This window comes from Tursiops truncatus, chromosome 4 (genome assembly GCF_011762595.2).
Source record: "Tursiops truncatus isolate mTurTru1 chromosome 4, mTurTru1.mat.Y, whole genome shotgun sequence".
Classification (NCBI taxonomy): domain Eukaryota; kingdom Metazoa; phylum Chordata; class Mammalia; order Artiodactyla; family Delphinidae; genus Tursiops; species Tursiops truncatus.
Window position 1 is genome coordinate 9,554,590 of NC_047037.1, and position 16,804 is coordinate 9,571,393.

At 41.0% G+C, this 16,804-nt stretch overlaps 1 protein-coding gene and 1 long non-coding RNA gene across 3 annotated transcripts in view; both read right to left on the reverse strand.

Moving 5' to 3' along the window:
- PLCL2 (phospholipase C like 2) overlaps positions 1-16,804 on the reverse strand; it is a 193,605-nt gene that overhangs the window by 6,026 nt on the left and 170,775 nt on the right. The gene's annotated exons all lie outside the window — the stretch shown is intronic.
- On the reverse strand, positions 294-6,125 carry LOC141278524 (uncharacterized). Of its 2 annotated transcripts, none has more exons than XR_012331285.1 (3): positions 5,945-6,125; positions 1,837-4,557; positions 294-709 (listed from the first exon to the last, which is right to left on the reverse strand). It is a non-coding gene; the product is annotated as an uncharacterized lncRNA (long non-coding RNA). The 2 variants fall into 2 exon arrangements; XR_012331286.1 differs by having other exon boundaries at positions 1,769-4,557.

A 16,804-nucleotide genomic window follows, 5' to 3' on the forward strand; every position in this document is an offset into this window, starting at 1 on the left:
AAATCTGACCTAGAATCTACCAGCAAGATTACCATTTAAAATAGAAAAGGAGAGAAAGAATTTCTCAGATAAGCAAAAACTAAAAGAATACAGCAATACTAAACCTATCCTACAGGAAATATTGAAAGGTCTTTAAATAGAAAAGAAGCAAGAAGCTACAGGAAAGAGAAAATCACAGTTAGAAAGTAAATCACTTAAGCCAGTACACAGGTTAAAATGCTGTATGTCACAACTTCATTAAGCTTTTTTTTAAAATTTATTTAATTTATTTATTTTTGGCTGCATTGGCTCTTCGTTGCTGCACACGGGCTTTCTCTAGTTGTGGTGAGCGGGAGCTACTCTTCGTTGCAGTGCACGGGCTTCTCATTGCAGTGGCTTCTCCTGTTGTGGAGCATGGGCTCTAGGCGTGCGGGCTTCAGTAGTTGTGGCACGTGGGCTCAGTAGTTGTAGCTCGCGGGCTCTAGAGCACAGTCTCAGTAGTTGTGGCGCACGGGCTTAGTTGCTCCGTGGCATGTGGGATATTCCTGGACCAGGGCTCAAACCCGTGTCGCCTGCATCGGCAGGCGGATTCTTAACCACTGCGCCACCAGGGAAGTCCCCATTAAGCTTCTTTGTCAAAAAACATTATAATCAGATCTCTAACCTTGCCTTTTTAAGTCCTTTATCATTCATGGACGGTTAATCTGATGCTTTGCAAAATGCTTCATCTCTAAGAAGAGTCACAGAAAGGACTTTTTAACAATCGTCCTGCTAAACTAGATTTTAAAAGTCTAATAGCAACTCTGATTTCATAAAACTGTTAGTAAAAAAGAATTAATTATATAGGACTGAGTAAACTGATGAATATGGTTACAATTTTTTGGTTTTAAGGAAACCTTTCCCCTTAAGCTAATTATGACTTACAGCAATTTGGTAGATTTTACCTTTGTAATCACAATTGAAACATTTATCTTTTCTCTCTACCTGATCCCTCCAGATACTGGAAACTCTCAGGTTCCCAGCAGCTTTATCAGGTAAATTAGGAAGGGTACTTCCTAACAGGTGCAAAAATCTCGAGGTACTTTGGGGACCTCAAAAAGTGAGGAATTCACCTACATCTGTAAGGCAAAATCTATGAAAAGCCCTTGGCATGGCTTTCCTGGCCCTGAGAGGGCTTTTAAAATTCCAGTCTGAGACTCCTTATGAAAAATTCCCACACAGCCAATTGAAAGGAGCCAATATGATCAATTAACCAGACTCATTTTGCAAACAAACTAATCTTAATTTGGCTGTATTTGATGAAAAATGAGGGTAATAGTTAGAGAGAAAGAGATTACATTTCAGTGGATATCGAATTCTGATTCTGTTAATTGAGGTCTGCATTTATTGTCTAAGACTCACTTCCTAGACAGTTCCTTGTTGGCATGCTACATAATTGTAAAGTTTAATTGCATTATTAAGAAGGACACTCTAAGTTTATTTCTGAAACTTATCCCAACCATATACCTTTGGATAAATATCAGATGCCCCATGACCTGTAGCCAGAGATTATACATACTGGAAGGAGCATTGCTAAAATGTGTCAAGAGACTAATTTAACTTGGGATAAGGCCTTGTCAATTGCCCTACTACAGATCAGAATGGCTCCCAAAAGGAGACTTAAATTAAGCCCCTTTGAAATACTGTATGGTAGGCCATTCCAGGTGTCTGCCCAGGTGGGAGAATCTATAAATGCTCTGAAAGAGCTAGCTGTTGCTAATTACATTAAAACTTTGGGCACTATACTAACCTCTGCTCATGAGTTTGCCTCCCACAGCTCTGCCTATCCAACTGAAGTAGCCTTACATCCTTTCTTACCTGGAGACCAAGTCCTCCTTAAAGCCTGGAAAGATAAAGTGCCTGAACATCAGCTGACTGCAAGGTGGACAGGACCACATGTGGTATTACCTACCACAAACTCATCTGTCACGTTAGCCAGAGTAAAGCCATGAATTCATCACACTGGGATTAAAGCAGCACCACTGTCATCAGAAAATGGTCCAACTCCTGAAAGGCCTAGAGAGCAATGGGTTTGTAAACCGTTAGAAGACTTAAGGTTGCTCTTCAAGAAGATAAGTACTGAGATTGCCCTTTCATTATAGCTGGAGAAGGTGAGTCAACTTACTTGTTTAATCTTGTTCACCTGAACAGTACAGGAATCTAGTGTAGTTATGACAGTCAGAAAGTTAAGATGAATAGCTATGTATAGGAACTAGAAACAAAAGCCCAAGTCCAATGACAAATCAGACAACAAACGGGCTAAATAAAGGGTTTCATCAGGTTCAAATAATTGTAGATAAAAAAGGAAAGAGAACTGTACTACTTACTAAAGATTCTAAGGAATATTCCCTGCTGAAAGCTGATCAATTCCATTCCATAATCACCCATCACTGCCCCTGTTCAGCAGGAAGTAGCCAGAGCGGTCGTCACCCCTTTCTCACACAATTGTGGAATGGACACTGACAGTGGGGAATTGTAATAGGGAATAACAAATCTGACTCCATATTAGATCCATTTCTTTTACTTTAATCTTTGTATTCTACTGCTTTTGCTACAAGTTAATCATGAAAGGGATGTTGCCTATCGCTTAAAGTATACATAATGGTCCATCTCAGGAAACATTGTCCCCATGCTTGAATGTTAAACCAAAATACCTTTGTTCAGCTCACAGGAAACATCCTGACCCAGTCCACCTGCGAATGGCTGCAGGAAAGAAGAACGTTAACACATCCCCTCCTGGAGTCTGGCTGAAACCAGGAGATATTTGCGCCAACTTATGACCTTGCTAATAGTACTGGCTATATTATTTGTATATTGCCTGTTTTACAGAATTGTTGTTTCTTGTATTACCAAATACAAGAGCCTCTGATAAAATAATGATGACCAGGCGACTTGAAACAGCTGACCAGATATAAAGTTCTATATAAGATCAATGATTGTAATAGTGCAACTCTAGATATAGGAAGAAGCAACAAGAAGGAATTTTTTCCTAGACCATAACAGAGTAGTAAAACAGGTGGTCCAGAGACTTCTGACTACTGTTAATAAGGCCTAGTCCAGTAATAGCACACTGAGTGGCCTATCAATGAAATCCTCGCCTGAACTACTAATGGGTATTCCTAACATTATGGGATGAAATGATCATGAAATGCTTCCCAAATCATGTTCAAATTTATGACCATGAGGGAGCACTGCCAACTAAAAATTGGCACTTGCCATCTGCCTCTACAAGGATTAAGTCACAAGCCACTCCAGTCACTGACCTTCAACACCCCCTGAAAGGAGGTCAGAGTGGAGATCAGGAATGACGCACTTGGTGCTCTGAGAAAAGCTGACAGAACAGACCTTCAGATAGTTAGATACTTTCAGGAAAAGATTTTATGACCCGAGTTCTTGCATCTCTTCACGTCTAGAAAAGCACTAAAATCATAAACAGTGACATCTGCTTTGGCCATTAAGGAGAAAAATGCATTCGAAAGTCAAAATGGAATAGCTGTGGTTCAGACATCCAAGGTAAAATTGGGTGGCCATTGTGGATGTGAGTTCGAACACACTCCTTTATTGCCAGGAACTTGAATTTTCTGAGCTGTGTCAGACTGATTCTCAAAGCAGTGTCTGCTGGTGACAGGACCCAGTGGGTTCCTCTGTCAAGTTTATGATTAACCTCCTTAACTGAAACTTTATTACTTTTCTTGTCCAACACCTGTTCTCCTCAGGATTGAGAAGTATCAAGGAAAAGGGGGGAATTGTAACCGAGCAGGACCCTATGCGGTCTTCCCAGGGCAGACCCTTCCTCCATATCCTCTGCTTTAGCTCCTCTCTGAAGTACCTAGAAAACAGTATCTGGTGCACATTTCCTGAGTTGTTTCAAAGATTTGAAACCCCCCCCACCCCCCCCACCCCCACCAAATGGAAGATGGAAGATGTTAACTACTTGATGACCATGAATAGGTAGTCCTCAGGCCTCCTGGAGCCTAAGGACTGACAATGTCAACTGACAATGTTGACCCCTGTGACACTGCCCTGTTACTTCACCATCAACCAATCAGAGAACTGTGCAGGAGCTGGTCACGTACCCTATGACCCCCTTCCCTCACCTGGCCTTTAAATATGCTTTGCTGAATCCCTTTGGGGAGTTCAGGGTTTGGGGGGTATGAGCCACCTGTCTCCTTGCAATAAACCTGCAATAAACCTTTCTCTGCACCAAACTCCGATGTTTTGGTACTGTTTGGCCTCACTGTGCGTTGGGCACACAAACTTGCATTTGCTAGCACTAACACCTCTGCTCCCCCACAAGATGACACTGACTCTGGGCTAAATGAAAGGGGTGCCAGGCCCAGACCAAGAAAGACTGTCACCCGCAGTGGGCCTCACACCCACTGCATGCTGGGCCTTGCTCAGGAGCTTGATGTGCAAGCTGTTTATCAAGTTATCTTCCCGTCACCCCACAAGTCTCCACGAGCTGCAGGTCCCCTCAGCACCACTCTGAGTTGACACATGCTGGTCTAGGGTTCCTCTGCCATCTCCCCCGAGCATTTTCTGCAACCAAAAGCCAAGAATTGAACTTGTAAAACCTTAACACAATCTCATGGCCGGAAAACAAAAGCCAGGTTGACAGGAAGTTACAGCTTCTTCACTGTTATTTAACTGGAATATTAATAGTATGTGGTTACAGAGTACTTTTTAGTAAATATTTTGTGGTTAGTAAATATTTAGTACTATTTAGTACTATTTAGTAAATATTTTGTGGTCTTCTGGGTGATGCAAGACTCATATACAAACTGAATACACTTCAATTCAGTATTTCATGAGTATTCAGGATCACAGGCCAAAGGCATAAACCTCCTTTAAGAGGGCTATGGAAACTAATATGTTCTAACTCTTACAGCCACCACTCAAATTCAAACAGAAGGACTGCAAGTGTGATTAGAGCCCAAAATTTGAAACCACAGAGCCTATGATATGTCAGATTAGGCATGTAGGAATGTATACCAGCAAAGCCTACTGGGAACAATAGTCACCATTTATTGAGTGACTACTGTGTGCCAGAAACTGAATTAAGCCCTTTACAAAGTTTATTCTCACGACAGTCTCTCAATTCTGCAAGACGGGTGCGATTACCATCCCCATTGTGTAGATGAGGATACAATTTGGAGAGACCCACGGCCTCACGCAAGGCAGAGTCTACATGGCAAATTATACTTAAACACACACAACTTTCTGTGTGTGTTTTGTTTTCTTTCTGGATAAACTAAACCAGGGGCCCAAACTATAGGGAGTTGAGCCCCTGCATGTTACATGTGACACTTTAAAGCCAGCAGAATGGAACAGTGATGACATTTTAAGTGCACTCAGCACCTCACCACTGATGCAGAAAACGCACTCTTCCTGTGATTAAATACAGGAGCAGAAATCTAGATTTCCAGTTTTTGTTGAGTGACAAAAGAGTGGGCAACAGAATGAATGGGAATCTCGACTAGTGGTTCTAAACCGCCACCTACCACACTCTGACAGTGCCCTGCGAGGGGTCCTGGGGGGTAGCTGATGAATTAACCAGAGTCAGGAAGCCCCACCCACCCATGGCTCATCAGGCCTTCATCCCACTGAGGTCTCAATAAACCTTCCACTCAAAGAAGATCCCCCAATCATCGTCACCTAAAGCTAGAGCAACAGGGATGGTGGCACGAGCTTTTCCACAGGAAAAGATTTGTTTTAAATGTTTCACTATTTTTCCTGTTGCGTGCCCACCCCCCTCACATTGCTTCATGTGTATGAAGGGAGTCAATGTGAACTGAAAACAAACTCACATCACTGCGGCAGGAAGGCTGCCCTCCCTCCCCTGACTCCCACCTCAGCACTTAGAGGTTCATGAGAGGGTCTGAGAGCATGAAGAACAGCAAGGGGACCTGGGGACGCAGCTCCTAACCTCTGCCTTTCTCCTGAGAAACAACTTTACGTTTCGTTCAACACCGATGGAAGGTGAGGCCCCCCAGGCAGCCCCAGGGAGAAGGTGTAGGGTCTGAGCTGAGCCTCAGTGGAAGGCAGGAGAGGATTCCAGCAGGTCTAGGAACTGCAGAGGACACTGTTTTCCACTTGTGACTCCACAGCTCCTGCAGATGATGCCTTTGGGGCCTCACTGTAGGGGCCTGGCTTCTATGTCACAAAGCCCTCTGAGTTCTGACTGTGACCACCCTCCCTGTTACAGACCTGACCTGGGAAGGGAGAGGTGCCCGCCTGCACAGCAGTGGGGTGAGGGTCTCAGGAGCAGCCAGCAGGGTCTCCAGACAGCAGAGGTGAGCCCAGCCAAGCACAAAAGGAGGAGGTCAAGAGATTCCAGGTAGAGGACCAGGGCTGGAGAGGGGGTGGGAGCGAGGGGATGGGAGATGAGCAGGGCCAGGATGGGGAGCGGGAAGGCTTCTGAAGACACTAGTAAAAATGGCGCCCACGTAAGCACTTTCCTCGCACCATTAATCTTGCAAGCACACCTTTGAATAATTAAACATTAGCTGAGTAATCACACATTCCACATCAGTGGGATCCAAATGTCTGAGGTTTTACTGTGTTTTAAATGGGTCAGAAAGGACAGTCTGCCTAGTGACAAACGCTACTGTAGTTTGATTTTCTGAGCCACTCTGAGGAGTTTTCACACACTAAATAGAGAAATGGCTCTTAGTCAATTAGAGCTTTTTAGGAAAACAGGCAACACAATAGATCACCTATAATAAAAGAAGTAACTAAAGGATATTAGCATCAGTAAAGGAAAGGAGTGGGACACAGACTATAAAAGTAATTTTCAGAAACAAATGTTAGTCTTCATGTCTTCCAGGTAAGTCTGCACCTCAGGTAAAAACAAAACAAGATTGTCTTACCACAAACCTCTCAGGGCTTCCCTGGTAGCACACTGGTTAAGAGTCCACCTGCCAATGCAGGGGACACAGGTTTGAGACCTGGTCTGGGAAATTCCACATGCCACAGAGCAACTAAGTCCGTGCACCACAACTACCGAACCTGCGCTCTAGACCCCACGAGCTACAACTATGAGTCCGTGTGCCACAACTACTGAAGCCCACGCGCCTTGAGCCCATGCTCCGCAACAAGAGAAGCCTGCACTCGCCACAACTACAGAAAGCCTGTGTGCAGCAATGAAGACCCAATGCAGCCAAAAATAAATAAATTAAAACAAACAAACAAAAACCTCTCACCAGGCTCATCAAGAAGAGAAGAGAGAGGACCCAAATAAACAAAATAAGAATTGAAAAAGGAGAGGAAACCAGTACCGCAGAAATACAAAAAACCAGAAGAGAATACTATGAAAATTATATGCCAGCAAATTCAACAACCCAGAAGAAATGGAGAAGTCTCTAGAAACACGCAGCCAACCAAAAGTGGATCAAGAAGAAATTGATAACTTGAATAGACCAATCACTAGAAGTGAAATAGAACCATTAGTTTAAAAAACGCTCTACAAACAAAGGTCCAGGACCAGATGGCTTCACAGGCAAATTCTACCAAACATACAAAGAAGAACTTATACCAATTCTCCTCAAACTCTTCCAAAAGACTGAAGAGGAAGGAATACTCCCAAAGACATTCTATGAAGCCACCATCACCCTGATACCAAAACCAGAGAAGGACACCACAAAAAAAGAAAATTACAGGCCAGTTCCTTTGAAGGATATAGATGCAAAAATTCTCAAACAAAATATTAGCAAACTGAATCCAACAACACATAAAAAAGATCATACACCATGACCAAGTTGGATTCATCCTAAGTTCACAAGGATGGTTCAACATACACAAATCAATCAATGTGATACACCACACCAACAAAAGGAAAGACAAAAACCACATGATCACCTCAATGATGCAAAAAAATTTTTTTGATAAAAGTCAACATCCATTCATGACAAAAACTCTTACCAAAGTGGGTGTAGAGGGAACATAGCTCAACATAATAAAAGCTATTTATGACAAACCCACATCCAGGATAATACTCAATGGTGAAAAGCTGAAAGCCTTCCCGCTAAAATCTGGAACAAGATTCAATTGTTGTTCAATTGAACAACACCACTTCTATTCAACATAGTACTGGAAGTCCTAGCCACAGCAATCAGACAAGAAACAGAAATAAAAGGTATCCAAATTGGAAGGGAAGAGGTAAAATTGTCATTATATGCAGATGACATGATACTCTATATAGAAAACCCTAAAGACTCCACACAAAAACTACTAGAACTGATAAACGAATTCAGCAGAGTAGCAGGATACTTCTAGGATAACATACAGAATTCAGCAGAGTAGCAGGATACTACTAGGATAACATACAGTAGCAGGATACTACTAGGATAACATACAGAAATCGGTTGCATTTCTTTACACTAACAATGAAATATCAGAAAGGGAATGTAAACAATCCCTTTCAAAAACACATCAAAAGAGATATAAATAAAATACTTAGGAATAAACCTCACCAAGGAGATGAAAGACTTATATGCTGAGAACTATAAATCATTAATAAAGGAAACTGAAGATGATTCAAAGAAATGGAAAGATAGCCATGCTCTTGGATTAGAAGAATTAATATTGCTTAAATGGCCATACTATCCAAAGCAATCTACAGATTTAATGTGATCCCTATCAGAACTAGAACATATAAGCCTAAAATTTATATGAAACAATAAAAAACGCAGAATTGCCAAAGCAATCATGAGGAAAAAGAAAAAGCAGAAGGCGTGACCCTCCCAGACTTCAGACAATACTACAAAGCTACAGTAATCAAAAAAGCATGGTAATGGCACAAAAACAGACATTTGGATCAATAACACAAACCCCCAGAAATAAACCCCCACACATACAGTCAATTAATCTTGAACAAAGGAGGCAAGAATATACAATGGAGAACAGTCTTTTCAGCAAGCGGTGCTGGGAAAGTTGAACCACTGCATGTAAAGCAATGAAATTAAAACACATCCTCACACCATACACAAAAATAAACTCAAAATGGCTTAAAGACTTGAATGTAAGGTATGACACCATAAAACTCTTACAAAAGAACATAGGCAAAACATTCTCTGACATAAATCACACCATGTTTTCTTAGGGCAGTCTCCCAAGGTAATAGAAATAAAAGCAAAAATAAACAAATGGGAACTAATCAAACTTACAAGCTTCTGTACCAAAAAGGAAACCATAAGCAACATGAAAAGACAAGCTACAGACTGGGATAAGGTATTTGCAAATGATGCAACTGACAAGGGCTTAACTTCCAAAATATACAAACAGCTCATACAACTCAACAACAAAAAAACAAACAGGGCTTCCCTGGTGGCGCAGTGGTTGACAGTCTGCCTGCCAATGCAGGGGACACGGGTTCGTGCCCCGGTCCGGGAAGATCCCACATGCCACGGAGCGGCTGTGCCCGTGAGCCATGGCCGCTGAGCCTGCGCGTCTGGAGCCTGTTGCTCCGCAATGGGAGAGCCCACAACGGTGAGAGGCCCGCGTACCCCAAAAAAAAAAAAAAAAAAAAAAAACCCCACAAACAACCCAACTAAAAAATGGGCAGAAGACCTAAACAGACATTTCTCCAGATGACATACAGAGGGCCAACAGGCACAAGAAAAGATGCTCAACATCGCTAATTACTATAGAAATGCAAATCAAAACTACAAGGAGGTATCACCTCACACCAGGCAGAATGGCCATCTTTAAAATGTCTACAAATAACAAATGCTAGAGAGGGTGTAGAGAAAAGGGAACCCTCCTACACTGTTGGTGGGAAGGTAAGTTGGTGCAGCTACTGTGGAAAACAGTATGGAGTTTCCTCAAAAAATTGAAAATAGAACTGCCATATGATCCAGCAATCCTGCTCCTGGGTACATATCAGGACAAAACTATAATTCAAAAAGATACATACACCCCTCTGTTCACAACAGCACTATTCACAATAACCAAGACATGAAAACAACCTAAATGTCCATCGACAGATGAATGGATAAAGAAGATGTAGTACATATATAAAATGTACTATGCTATGCAGCCATACAAAAGAATGAAATAATGTCATTTGCAGTTCATGCGTGACTTAGAGATTATCTTACTAAGTGAAGTAAGTCAGAAAGAGAAAGGCAAACACCATATGATATCATTTATATGTAAAATCTAAAATAGGACACAAATGAACTTATCTACAAAACAGTAACAGACTCACAGACATAGAGAACAGACTTGTGGTGGCTAAGGGGGAAGGGGGTAGGGGAGGGAGGGATTGGGAGTTTGGGATTAGCAGATGCAAACTATTATATACAGAATGGGTAAACAACAAGGTCCTACTGTATAGCACCGAGAATTATATTCAATATCCTGTGATAAACCATATTGGAAAAGAATATAAAAAAGAATGTGTGTGTGTATATGTATATGTATAACTGAATCACTTTGCTGTACAGCAGGAATTAACTCAACATTGTAATCAACTATTTTTCAATTACATACATACAATTTTGAAAGATTAATGCCTTAACAGGTGCAAAAACTATCCGGTTTAATTATTTATTTTTGGCAGAAGTCTTACATTCCTAAAGAGAACACATCTCTAATTACTTTCAGGGTTTAATCTCTAGCGTTTCTCTGCGGGTGGAGTGACACAGTATAGGGAGCGCTGGCTTGGCAGCAGTTTTGGAACTCATCTTGGGTTGTAATAAGCTTCATTTAAGTCCATGATAGGACACAGGTGCTATAAAATCCAACATAATTTTGGCCTATATTAATAGTAAGAGTTTTCAGACTTGGGCAAAATCAGACCACCAAGTCTCATTCAGGGAGGGTTAGCCCGCCAGGCATTTGAAGTGTGGGGGTAATCCTGGTTGTCCCATCTTATGACACTGACAAGTACTGACAAGGCACTGACAAGCCAGAGCCTTCAGAAAATGAAGGGACCCAATGAGGAAGGGACCAGAAGCCACCTCATCCTGAATCTCGGGGGTTTGAGAGAAGATACAACAGTGCCCAAGTATTCACAGGGATGCTGAAGGAGAAGGAATAGGGTATGTCTGTGCTGCTTTGAGGGCATCAGTGTAATCAGTGGGTAGAAGTCACAGAGATGTAAGATGCTGTATACTGTACGACAGAACACAATTACATGATGGTGGAGGAGGCTGGCAATCTAGTGGGAGCACAAGAAGTGGGATCTTATGACATTGTCATCCTGTAAGGACAAGCCTCACAAAGTCTCCCACACCCATTTAAGGGAAATGGCTTCATTCACAGATTCTGCCACTGCAAATATGGCCACCACAATGCCTTCTGCCCCCATCCAGGCATGCTGCAGTGTCCACTAAGAGGTGGGTCCACTTCCCCAAAGCAAAGAAGAAACCACAATGAGATGGTAGAAGGGGCACAATCACAATAAAATCATCTTACATACCTGCCAGGTCGGCGACCCACAAACTGGAAAATAACTATATCACAGAGGCTCTCTCACAGGAGTGAAAGATCTGAGCCCCACGTTAGGCTCCCCAGCCTGGGGGTCTGGCATCAGGACGAGGATCTACCAGAGCATCTGGCTTTGAAGGCCAGCAGGGTTTGATCACAGGAGCTCCAAAGGACTGGGAGAAACAGAGACTCCACTCTTGGAGGGTGCACACAAGGTCTCGTGTGCACCAGGACCCAGAGGAAAAAGCAGTGTTCTCATGGGAGCTTGGACCAGACCTACATGCTGGTATTGGAGGATCTCCTGCTCAGGTCAGGGGGTGGCTGTGGCTCACTGCAGGGAAAAAGATACTGATGGTGGTACTTCTGGGGAGTACTCAATGCTGTGAGCCATTTTCTCACCAAGACCTGGCTCCACCCAACAGCCTGTAGGCTCCAGTGCTGGGACACCTCAGGCCAAACAGGGCGGGAACACAGCCCTACCCATCAGTAGACAGGCTGCCTAAAGTCTTCCCAAACCCACAGCTGCCCGCTAAACACACCCCTTGACACAGCCCTGCTCACCAGAGGGGCAATACCCAGCTCCACCCACCAGTGGGCAGGAACCAGCCCCTCCCACCAGGAAGCCTGCACAAGCCTCTTAGAACAGCTTCATCCACCAGTGGGCAGACAGCAGAAGCAAGAACTACAACCCTGCAGCCTGCAGAACGGAAACCGCAATCACAGAAAGTTAGATAAAATGAGACAGCAGAGGAATATGTCCCAGATGAAGGAACAAGATTAAAACCCCAGAAGAACAACTAAGTCAAGTGGAGATAGGCAACCTACCCAAAAAAGAGTTCAGAGTAATGATAGTAAAGATGATCCAAGATCTCAGAAAAAGAAAAGAGGCGAGGATCGAGAAGATACAAGAAATGTTTAACAAAGAGCTAGAAGATCTAAAGAACAAACAGATGAACAATACAATAACTGAAATGAAAAATAGAAGGAATCAATAACAGAATAACTGAGGCAGAAGAATGGATAACTGAGCTGGAAGACAGAATGTAATCACTGCTGTGGAACTGAATAAAGAAAAATCAATGAAAAGAAATGAGGACAGTCTAAGAGAACTTTATGACAACATTCACATTATGGGGATCCCAGAAGAAGAGAGAGAAAGAACCTGAGAAAATATCTGAAGAGATAACAGCTGAAAACTTCCCTAACATGGGAAAGGAAACAGACACCCAAGTCCAGGAAGTGCAGAAAATCCCAGGCAGGATAAACTCAAGGAGGAACATGCCAAGACACATAGTAATCAAACTGACTAAAAGCAACAAGGGAATTCCCATAAGGTTATCAGCTGATTTTTCAGCAGAAACTCTGCAGGCCAGAAGGGAGTGGCACAATATATTTAAAGTGATGAACGGTAAGAACCTACAACCAAGAAAACTCTACCCAGCAAGGCTCTCATACAGATTCAATGGAGAGATCAAAATCTTTACAGACAAGCAAAAGCTAAGAGAATTCAGCACCATCAGACCACATTTGCAAAAAATGCTACAGGAACGTCTCTAGGTAGAAAAGAAAAGCCCACAACTAGAAACAAGAAAATTATTTATAGAAAAGCTCACCAGTAAAGGCAAACATACAGTAAAGGTAGGAAATCATCCACACACAAATATCAAAACCAGCAACTGTGAGAAGAGGAGAGTACAAATGCAGGATACTGGAAATGCATTTGAAATTAAAAGACCAGCAACTTAAAACAATCTTGTTTATATATAGACTCTTATATCAAAACCTCATGGGAACTGCAAACCGAAAATCTACAATAGATACACAAAAAAGAAAAAGGAATCCGAACACAACACTAAAATTAGTCATCAAATCACAAGAGAAGAGAACAAAAGAGGACAGGCAGAAAAAAGACCTACAAAAACAAATCCAAAACAATTAACAAAATGATGATAAGAACATACATATCAATAATTACCTTAAATGTAAATGGATTAAATGCTCCAACCAAAAGACACAGACTTGCTGAATGGCTACAAAAACAAGACCCGTATATATGCTGTCTACAAGAGACCCACATCAGACCTAGGGACACATACAGACTGAAAGTGAGGTGATCAGAAAAGGAATTCCATGCAAATGGAAATCAAAAGAAAGCTGCAGTAGCAATATTCATATCAGACAAAAATAGACTTTAAAATAAAGACTGTTACAAGAGACAATGGAGGACACTGCATAATGATGAAGGGATCAATCCAACAAGAATATGGAAGAATTGTAAATATATACGCACCCAACGCAGAAGCACCTCAACATATAAGGCAAATGCTAACAGCCATAAAAGGAGAAATTAACAGTAACATAATTATAGTAGGGGACTTTAACAACCCACTTTCATCAGTGGACAGATCATCAGACAGAAAATCAATAAGGAAACACAGGTCTTAAATGACACATTAGACCAGATGGACTTAATTGCTATTTTTAGTGCATTATCCAAAAGTAACAGAGTATATATTCCTTTCAAGTACACATGGTACATTCTCCAGGACTGATCACATGCTGGGCCACAAAGCGAGCCTCAGTAAACTTTAAAAATTGAAATCATATCAAGCATCTTTTCCAACCACAACACTACGAGATTAGAAATCAACTACAAGAAAACGCCTCTAAAAAACACAAACACATAGAGGCTAGACAATATGCTATCAATACTAAACAACCAGTGGATCACTGAAGAAATCAGAGGAAATAAAAAAATACCGAGAGATAAACGAAAACGAAAGCATGATGATCCAAAACCTATGGGACGCAGCAAAATCAGTTCTAAGAGGGAACTTTATAGCCATACAATCTTACTTCAGGAAACATAATAATCTCAAATAAACAACCTAACTTTACAACTAATGCAACTAGAGAAAGAAGAACAAACAAAACCCAAAGTTAGCAGAAGGAAAGAAACCATAAAGATCAGAGCAGAAATGAATGAAATAGAGATGAAGAAATCGACAGATAAGGTCAATGAAACTAAAAGCTGATTCTTTGAAAAGATAAACAAAACTGACAAACCTTTAGCCAGATTTATGAAGAAAAAAAGCAGGAGGACTCAAATCAATAAAATTAGGAGTGAAAAAGAAGTTACAACTGACACCACAGAAATACGAAGGATCATAAGAGACTACTACACACAACTATATGACAACCACGAAGAAATGGACAAATGCTTATTATTAGCAAGGTACAATCTTTCAAGACTGAACCAGGAAGGAATAGCAAATAGAGCAGACCAATCACAAGCATTGAAATTGAAACTGTGATTTTAAAAACTCCTAACAAACAAAAGTCCAGGACCAGATGGCTTCACAGGTGAATTCTATCAAACATTTAGAGAATAGTTAACACCTATCCTTTCAAACTATTCCAAAAAATTGCAGAGGAAGGAACACTCCCAAGCTCATGCTATAGGCCACCATCACACTGATTCCAAAACCAGACAAAGATACCACACAAAAAAGTAAATTACAGGCCAGTATCACTGAAGAACATGGACACAAAAATCCTCAACAAAATACTAGCAAACCGAATCCAACAATACACTAACAGAATCATACACCATGATCAAGTGAGATTTATCCCAAGATGCGAGGATTCTTCAATATCCACAAATCAATCAGTGTGATACACCACATTAACAAATTGAAGAATAAAAACCATACGATCATCTCAATAGACGCAGGAAAAGCTTTTGACAAAATTCAATACCCATTTATGATAAAAACTCTCCAGAAAGTGGGCACAGAGAGAACCTACCTCAACATGATTAAGGCCATATATGACAAACCTACAGCTAACATCATACTTAATGGTGAAAACCTGGATGCATTTCCTCTAAGATCAGGAACAAGACAAGGATGTCCACTCTCACCACTTTTATTCAACATAGTTTTGGAAGTTCTAGCCACAGCAAGCAGAGAAGAAAAAGAAATAAAAGGAATCCAAAACGGAAAAGATGTTAAACTGTCACTATTTGCAGATGACATGATACTGTACATAGAAAATCCTAAAGATGCTACCAGAAAACTACCAGAGGTCATCAATGAATTTGGTAAAGTTGCAGGATACAAAATTAATACACAGAAACCTACTGCATTTCTCTACACTAACAACAAAAGATCAGAAAGAGAAATTAAGGAAACGATCCCATTTGCTGTCACATCAAAAAGAATAAAATACCTAGGAATAAACCTATCTAAGGAGGCAAAAGACCTGTACTCTGAAAACTATAAGACACTGATGAAAGAAATCGAAGATGACACAACCAGATGGAAAGATATACCATGTTCTTGGATTGGAAGAATCAATATTGTCAAAATGACTATACTACCCAAAGCAATCTACAGATTCAATGCAATCCCTGTCAAATTACCGATGGCATTTTTCACAGAACTAGAACAAAAAAAAGTTTTTTTAATTTGTATGGAGACACAAAAGATCCCAAATAGCCAAAGCAGTCTTGAGAAAGAAAACCGGAGCTGGCAGTATCAGGCTCCCTGACATCAGACTATACTGCAAAGCTCCAGTGATCAAAACAGTATGGTACTGGCACAACAACAGAAATACAGATCAATGGAACAGGACAGAAAGTCCACAGATAAACCCATGCACTTATGGTCACCTAATCTATGATAAAGGAGGCAAGCATATACAGTGGAGAAAAGATAGTCTCTTCAATACATGGTGCTGAGAAAACTGGACAGCTAAATGTGAAAGAATGAAATTAGAATATTCTTTAACACTATACACAAAAATAAACTCAAAATGGGTGAATGACCTAAATGTAAGACCAGATACTGTAAAACTCTTAGAGAAAAACATAGGCACAACACTCTTGGACGTAAACTGCAGCAATATCTTTTTCGATCTGTCTTCTAGAGTAATGGAAATAAAAAGAAAAATAAAGAAATGGGAACTGATTAAACTCAAAAGGTTTTGCACAGCGAAGAAAATGGAAAAAAAAACCCAAAAGACAACTATGGAATGGGAGAAAATATTTGCAAACAATGCAACTGACAAGGGCTTAATTTCCAAAATTTACAAGCAGCTCATGCAGCTCAATATCAAAAAACAAACAAACAAAAAAGTAACCCAATCAAAAAATGGGCAGAAGACCTAAATAGACATTTCTCCAAAGAAGACATAGAGGTGGCCAAGAGGCACATGAAAAGATGCTCAACATTTTTAATTTTTAGAGAAATGCAAAACTACAATGAGGTATCACCTCACACCAGTCAGAATGGCCATCATCAAAAAGTCTACGAACAGGGAACTTCCCTGGTGGCGCACTGGTTAAGAATCCACC